The following is an 8460-nucleotide window of genomic DNA, read 5'->3' on the forward strand; positions in this document are numbered from 1 at the left end:
AAGTTAACTTCATCATCTTGAGCTTGTTCCATGGCTCTTTCCACCTCATCCATGGCAGTAGCAGCTTCATTTTGGATAATTGGTCCTCCTAGTGGATCCTGACTCAATGAAGCAGAACTCTGACTGCCTTGAGAACTGTCTTTCGCAATCTCTGCAGCAATTGTGGCTTCTTGCTCTATTTCTTCATTCAACATTTGCAGATAATTTGGAAAAACAGGACATTCTATGGTATCCTTCGTTGCATTAAAGGAGTCTTCATAACAGAGAAAATCTCCAAGAAGTTATTCTTCTTCACGCCATGGTTTAAACAGTTGCAAAAGAGCCAAATAATAAAATTCTCTTTTATCTGGATTATCACAACTCAATTTGCGATGATTAATCAAATGACCTTTTTTCTGTTTCACTAGACATCCTTCACATCCAATGACTCCATATATTCCATTATTGATATCTTCTCTGATGTTCCTCTTATAAATATATCTCTGCAGAACTTCATAGAGACAAGCGTTCTCAAGGTGATGACTTCTATTTGGATAGTATGTATCCAACATGTTTGTCTTCAAAATATCTGTACTTTCTGGTTCTTTCTCCGCCAAATACTCTATCTCTTGTACAGATTTCAAAACTCGATTTCATGTTGCAGCAAGACCTAGACTCACCCAAATGATGGTTCAAGATTTGGCATAGAGACTTGCTGACGACAATCGATCAGAACATTCATACGCTCCAATTTCTCGATGCGACAACATCTTCAGACTGTAACTGTATAATTTCTTGCTTAGACTCTTTTCATGTGAAATGTCCTCCCACATTTCCTTTAGTTCTGTCTTTTCTTTTTTTGTGATGTAAGACGTCACATATCGAGCCACAGCAATAGAGTTGTCAGCAACGAATTGAATATCCATGTTAGCATTCCACATGGACAAAATCACTGGGTTGTAGTCGTTGATGTACTTGGACTCTTCGTCTCTTTTTAAATTGTATGTATTTTTTGGTGATTTCCTCGTCACAGTATGTCGCAGAGAAGACATCAAATTATTTACTCTTCCTTTAGAAATCACTGGTCGTGGAAAGCCGAAACGACATTTTGTGTAGAACTTGTCCTTGTTTCTGAATTTTCGACGACAGTACTTTCCACAATGATGGGATTGAAAGCGTAAAACTTGTTGCCTTAAACTGTTTTCTTCCGTAGTTTTCGGAACAGCACATGTTGAATACTCTTCAATGAAACTCATCACTGTCTCATCCGAATCTATTCCAAATTTGGGTGCATCTTTAATCCATAACAACATATGTATGTGAGGAGCACCTCTCGCTTGATACTCCTTTCTCCAAAAGAAATCCAAAACCTCTCCAAGGGGAGGATTTTTTTTGTTGGTAATAAAAGACATCATTGCTTCAAATCTATGATTGAAATATCTGCATACATTCACTGGATCCAAATAACACAGTTCTCCAGGTGTTTTGAATTCTATATTTTGTATATTAGCATTGAAGTAAGTCCTCCCATGCATACTCGGCACAGCTAAGAGTGAGGAACCATGCAGGAGTTCCTAAGTTTCTTAGCATACATTTCAATTCCCCATGGCGACGGTACCAATAGTCATTTGTACCACGCTGACATGCCATGAGATTGATTCGATGAGATTCTAAAATATTATCTTGCAGATTCACTTTCTCCATAAAGTCCCTCGCCGAAACATTTTGTAGATGTGCTCCACTTTTCAGAATATGGTTTGCTGCATAAGAAAGCCCAGACAAGTCACTTTCATACAGTAGAGGAAACAAATAGGGAATGCATTGACGAAACCTTGCATCTTCAGCATATAATCTTACAGTTCGATATTCAGATGCAGGAATTTGAAGTGGTCGATCGTCATATCGTCCACCTCGACCTGTTGGAAATAGCTGTGGAAAACAACGAGCTTCCAAACTTTCTTCCCATACACTAATGGGACTTCCTTTTGCTGTTTTCATTTGAAACAATTCAATTGCATTCCCCATTACTTCTTTGGAATGTAAAGGATGAACAGTATAATGTTCATATATTTCTTCACTTCTAGACACATCAACTTTTTCAATTTGGCCGCCTGAACAATCACTGTCTTCATCTGCAGCTGTTTCCTCTGCTGCAACACATACATCTTTGTAGTACTCATTGTTTTTGACTAAATACAACGTTGCCTTTTTGACTTTCCTAACATCCACTAAATCTTGCCAGATTTTTTTACTCTTTGTTGGGACCCCATTAACTAGAATAATGAAAATGCTACTTACCAGTATGCATCTGTTCTTGGCATGTAGGGCTGCTAACATTCATATCTTTTGCATTAGATCGCCGCCTAGTGTTGGGTCCGGATGATCGCACATTGTTGTCCTGGAAGAGTCTTCGAAGTATCCTGAGATAGGTGGCTCCTCCCCTGGACTACAGTGCGCATGGGCATCGGCTCCATCCCCAGATTGTTTTTAGCCATTGTGGCAGAGATGGAGTGTAAAGTGTAAAGGATGTCCATGCTAATGATTGAATACAAGAGTATGTCTGCAGCTGCGACAGGCACCGGGGAGGAGGGTGGGCGATATGAATGTTAGCAGCCCTACATGCCAAGAACAGATGCATACTGGTAAGTAGCATTTTCAGTTCGAGGCATGTGGGCTGCTAAATTCATATCTTTTGCATAGAATAGATAGCAGTCCCTCCATTAGCGGCGGTTGCCCGTGCCAGCTGCAGAAACCTGAAAAAGTGTTTTGAGAACAGCCTGTCCTACAGCTGCTTGCTGCTTGGAATGTACATCAACACAGTAGTGTTTTGTAAAGGTATGTGGAGTAATCCACGTGGCTGCTCTGCAAATGTCTTCTAAAGGAATGTTCCCCAGGAAAGCCATAGATGCCCCCAATTTGCGTGTGGAGTGTGCCCTTGGGGGTATTGTCAAGGTACGTTTTGCCTTTTGATAACATATTTGGATGCATTTAACAATCCACCTGGCTATTCCTGCTTTGGAAATAGGGTTGCCTTTGTGCTGTGGCGAGAAGGCAACAAAAAGCTGTCAATGTAGTACATCAACGCCCTCCTGACATCTAAAGTATGAAGCATTCTTTCCGCCACCGTTTGTGGGTTTTGGAAGAATGCTGGCAAGTCAATAGTTTGGTTGAGATGAAACTGTGACACCACCTTTGGAAGGAATTTGGGGTTAGTACGTAGTACTACCCTATTTGGATGAATCTGAATGAATGGCTCTTGGATTGTGAGCGCTTGTAGCTCACTGACACGTCTTAGTGACGTAATAGCTATTAGAAAAGCTACTTTCCACGTTAGGAACTGGAGTTCACACGAGTGTAGTGGCTCAAAAGGTGGTCCCATCAGCCTGGTGAGGACCACATTGAGGTTCCACACCGGAGCTGGCGGTGTTCTTGGGGGAATGACTCGTTTCAGGCCTTCAAGGAAAGCTTTAATGGCAGGCACCCTGAAGACAGAGAGATGCTGCCTATTCTGAAGATAAGCTGCTATGGCGGATAGATGTATCCGAATGGAAGTGTACGCTAGATTGCACTTGTATAGATGTAACAAATAGCAAATGATGTTAGGGATAGACGCATCTAGCGGGTTGATGTTATTGGCTGTACAGTAAATGACAAAACGCTTCCATTTTGCAGCATAGCATGCTCTGGTAGTTGGCTTTCTTGCCTCCTTGATGATGTCCATGCAGTCTGGAGGCAGGTGAAGGTATCCAAACTCTAGGACTTCAGGAGCCAGATCGCCAGGTTGAGCTGTTGCGGATCTGGATGCTGAATGTCTCCATGGTTCTGCGTCAAAAGTCTGGGCGTGAGGCGCAGCCTTTGATGCGGTACCACCGAGAGTTCGAGGAACGTGGTGTACCATGCTTGGCGCGCCCACGTTGGAGCAACCAGGATGAGAGTCATCGAGTGCTGCCTTAGCTTTCTTGCCACCAGCGGTATCAGAGGGGCTGGCGGAAAAGCGTACGTAAATCTGCCTGACCAGTTCATCCATATCGCATTCCCCTGCGACTGTGGGTGAGGGAACCTGGCGGCAAAGTGTTGGCATTTTGCGTTTTCGTTTGTGGCAAACAGGTCTATCTCCGGATGACCCCACTGCTGGAAGTACGGGTGGAGTACAGATGGGTGTAACTTCCACTCGTGCATTTGATGGCTGTATCTGCTGAGCAGATCCGCCATCTGGTCGTCCTTGCCCGGGAGGTGTTCTGCCATGAGGAAAATGTTCCTCTGAATGGCCCACTTCCACATGCCCTGAGCCAGATGAGACAGCTGTGGCTAGTGGGTGCCCCCCTGCTTTTGAATGTAGTACATCGCGGTCATGTTGTCCGTCCGGACTAACACTACCTTGTTGCACAGATGTACAAGTAAGGACTTGAGCGCCATGAAGATTGCCATCAGTTCTAGATAGTTGATATGCATCTTCTGTTGCTGCGTCGTCCATAGTCCCTGCACTGTGTAAGTGAGCAGATGAGCTCCCCACCCCTGGAGAGATGCGTCCGTTGTCAGGATAATCTGTGGCACTGGCTCTTGGAACAGTCGGCCCTTGCAAAGGTTGTGTGGAGTCCACCAATGCAGAGAGTCGTATGCCCGACTGGTAACCAACACTAGGTCTGTCAATTGTCCCTGAGCCTGCGTCCACTGATTTGCTAAGCACTCCTGGAGCGGACGCATATGTAGACGTGCGTGAGGGACTATGAAGATGCAGGAGGCCATCATGCCAATTAACTGCATGAACACTCTCGCTGGAAGCGAGTGTTGCGGTCTGAACTTTTGGATCAGCGACTGCATGCTGTCTAGCCTGACTTGGTTTGGCTGTGCCATGGCCGTCAGGGTATTGATTGTTGCACCTAGAAACTGCCGGATATGCGCCGGCTGAAGATGCGACTTGGGGTAGTTCAACGAGAAGCCCAGATCGTGAAGGAGGTGAATGGTAGTCGACATGTCCGCGGCGCACTGCTGTTCCGACTTGGCTTGAACGAGCCAGTCGTCTAGGTAGGGGTAGACATGGATGTTCTGCCTCCTGAGGTGCGCCGCCACTGTCGCCAGACACTTGGTAAACACTCTTGGGGCTGTGGTCACTCCAAAGGGTAGGACCTTGAACTGATAATGGTTGCCTTGGATAGTGAATCTGAGGTATTTTCTGTGGGACGGGTGTAGTGGAATGTGGAAATAAGCATCCTTGAGGTTTAAGGTTGCTAAGAAGTCCCCTTTGTTTAACAAGGGCAGAATCTGTTGCAGTGTAAGCATATGGAAATGTTCTGAAAGTATATACATGTTGAGGGGACGCAGATCCAGAATGGGTCTGAGAGATCCGTCCTTTTTTGGAATAAGGAAGTACAGGGAATATACCCCTGTGCCCTCCTCCTCCACCGGCACGAGCTCGATTGCGCCTTTTTGCAGCATCACCACTACCTCCTGCTGCAATAAGTGCAAATGCTCTGCGGACATAGGCCGTTGCCTTGGTGGAATGTTGGGTGGAGCGGACTTTAACTCTAGACAATAACCGTACTGGACAAGTTGTCGCACCCACCTGTCTGTGGTGATGTTTCTCCAGACGGGCAGGAACTGCTGTAGTCTCCCCCCGACAGGTGTTAAGTGGTCGGGGGGCAGTGACAGAGAGTCACTGTTTGCTTGGGGCAGAGGAGCGGGAGTTGTTGTTTCCTCTGCCACGTCCTCTGTTGCTGTTTCCTCGGTAACCCCCTTTGTTCTGCTTGGGGTACGAGGATTGTGCTCCACCTCTAGAGAATTGTGATTGTTGACCCATCTGTCCTCTGGTGACTCCACGTGCACCTGAGCGACAAAAATTGTTACCACGGAACTGTTGTGATTGTAGGGCTCCCATAGACTTAGCAGTTTCGTTGTCTTTCTTAATCTTTTCTAGGGTGGTGTCAACATCTGGACCAAACAGTCTATCAGGATTGACGGGCTGATTAAGTATGGTTGTTTGAATGTCTGGTTTAAACCCCGATATGCGGAGCCACGCCTGTCGTCTCAGCATGACGCTAGTGTTAATAGCCCTAGCTGCTGTGTCTGCGGCATCAAGTGCACACTTTATGGCTGCGTTGGAGATCAGTTTTCCCTCTTCTATAAGCAGTTTGGTGCTCTCTTGAAACTGCGGAGGCAGGTGTTCTAACACGTGCTCTAGGGTGTCGTAATGCGCCCTATCATAACGCGCCAAGAGTGCCTGTGTATTCGCAATACGCCAAAAATTGGCAGCCTGTGCAGCTACTCTTTTGCCCCCTGCCTCTAGCACTTTTGACTTCTTATCCGGGGGAGGAGCTTCACCCGTTGTTTGGGAGTTCGCCCTTTTGCGGGCATTTGCGACCACAAGAGAGTCAAGCGGCAACTGCCCCCGAATGTATGCAGGGTCCGCAGGTGCTGGTCTGTACTTTTTTTTGATACGTGGATTGACCACTCTTGCCCTGGTAGGTTCTTTAAAGATGTCCGCAGCATGTTTAATGACCCCTTTGAGCATAGGCAGTGTCTTTACAGTTCTTTCAGAGACTGAAAAAGTGTCAAATAGAAAGTCCTCTTCTACTGGGTCAGCATGCATGTCCACATCATGATTAGCTGCTGCCCTTTCAATAAGTGCATGAAAACCTGCAGAGTCTTCTGTTGGGGATGCACGTGCACTGAAAGGCTGTGGGTCCTGCCCCACATTTTGTGTGCCTTGGTCACCTATGTCATCATAGGAATCTTGCTGTGCATCGGGTGCATTGATGGGGAAAGTGTATTGGTCATCCTCCCCATATCCCTCACCCTCAGAGTGGTCTGGGGAAGGTGTTGGGCTCCTTCTAGGAGGAGGCTGGATAGGTTCCATCAGGGCTGATGCGTCCTCAGCAAGCCTTTTCTTCTTTAGGGGGATAACATAGGAGTCCACTGGCTGTGAAGTGATTCTCCTCTTGTAAAGGGTTAATTTGCCTGTGTCTGCGTCGATAAAACGCTCAGATTCCTCTTCTGAGTGGAGTTGTTGACCTGAAAGTGCTCCAGACGTTGAAGAATCCGACTTCTTTGGCGTCGATTTAGTTGTAAAGGCCTTCGGCGCCTCTTTTGGCGGCAGAAGGAAGAGAAGTGTACTAGCAGGCTTTGGCGGAATGTCCATCGGCTTCTGTGGCGACGGCATCGGAGCCGACTTAGCAGAGGCCTTCTCCCTGATTCTCTGTAGTGAAGAGGCGATAGGGGACGCGTCACTTACAGCGGCCTTTGGCGCCGACGAGGAGGTCTTGACTTTGCCCTCGGATCCGAAGTCCTGTTGGCCCTTCTGAGTCTTGGACGATGATGCCGCAGCCGCCGATCCAGAGTCCTTGGACCGATGCGTTGACGGTCCAGCTTTGGATCCGTGTGATTTTTCCGTCTCCACCACGCGTCCGACTAACGAAGTCCCAGTCGGCACCGGAGCATTGTCGCTGGCCTTGGCGGGCTTTGAAGGCGTCGCAGCGGTTGACCCGTGCCGAACCCCCTTCTTAGAGGAAACCTCCTCTGGCGACGGTTTCGACACTGTGGAATCGACAGTTTTCTTCGACTTCTGTGGACCGGTGGCCGACAGAGTCGATGAGGCAGCCGCTTTAGGTGTTTTTGGTGTAACGGCCGCCATCTTAGGAACGCTCGAATCCGTAGGTTTCGGTTTCGATTTCGGGTCGGCCATTTTAGGTGTAGTCGATACCGTAGGTTTCACTTTCGGTTTCGATACGGGCTGCGCAGCAAGTATGGCCGTGGCCGGGCCTGAAGGCGGGGCCGTGGCTTGCGGTACGGGGTCTTGGGTAAGGCCTACTGGCGATCCCGTGACCCGATCTTGATCTTCGTAACCTTCGGGGCATAGCTCATCCCCTGAGCTATCTTCCGCGGCCCCATAAACCTCTTCGACGTCCCCTACCTCGTCGACGTATTCAAGGCCTTGACCCACGACTCCGTCGTCGACTTCTGGATCCGCCTCGACCTCCGTCTCGGGCGGGGATATTTGAAGATGATGGCTCTGGTCCTCCTCTTCACGGTCGCCGAAGATGTTTTCTGGATCCGAAGCCGCTTGTCTGGCCTCAAGGCGCACCGCGCGCCGAAGCTTGAGTGTCTTCTTTGACCTGAATCTTGCGCAGGCCATGCAGTTGTCCTCGTTATGGTCTGGTGAAAGGCATTTGTTACAGACCGGGTGGACGTCAATATGTGGGTATTTGGACCCACAGAGCGGACAGTACTTAAACGGACTCCGCTCCATGCTGAAAAGTTGCGGTCGTGTAGCGATGAGAAGGCCTCGATGTCCGAAGAGTGAAAACGACTCCGCTGAATCCGACTCAAAGAGACGGAAGAACTCGAGACCGTGCGCAAACAATACCGACGCAAAGAATATAAGGCCTTTTGGCCGTAAAAAAGCTAGTTTTTCTCGGTTCCGACAGAGAGACGTTGAGACCGCATCCGAACCCAATGGCGGAAAAAAACAATCTGGGGATGGAGCCG

At 47.9% G+C, this 8460-nt stretch overlaps 1 pseudogene; it reads right to left on the minus strand.

Moving 5' to 3' along the window:
• Nucleotides 1-5504: 5504 nt before the first annotated feature.
• LOC147663745 (uncharacterized) lies at nucleotides 5505-8221 on the minus strand (annotated as a pseudogene).
• Nucleotides 8222-8460: the final 239 nt, after the last annotated feature.

This window comes from Lissotriton vulgaris, unplaced genomic scaffold (genome assembly GCF_964263255.1).
Source record: "Lissotriton vulgaris unplaced genomic scaffold, aLisVul1.2 SCAFFOLD_2370, whole genome shotgun sequence".
NCBI classification, from domain to species: Eukaryota; Metazoa; Chordata; class Amphibia; order Caudata; family Salamandridae; genus Lissotriton; species Lissotriton vulgaris.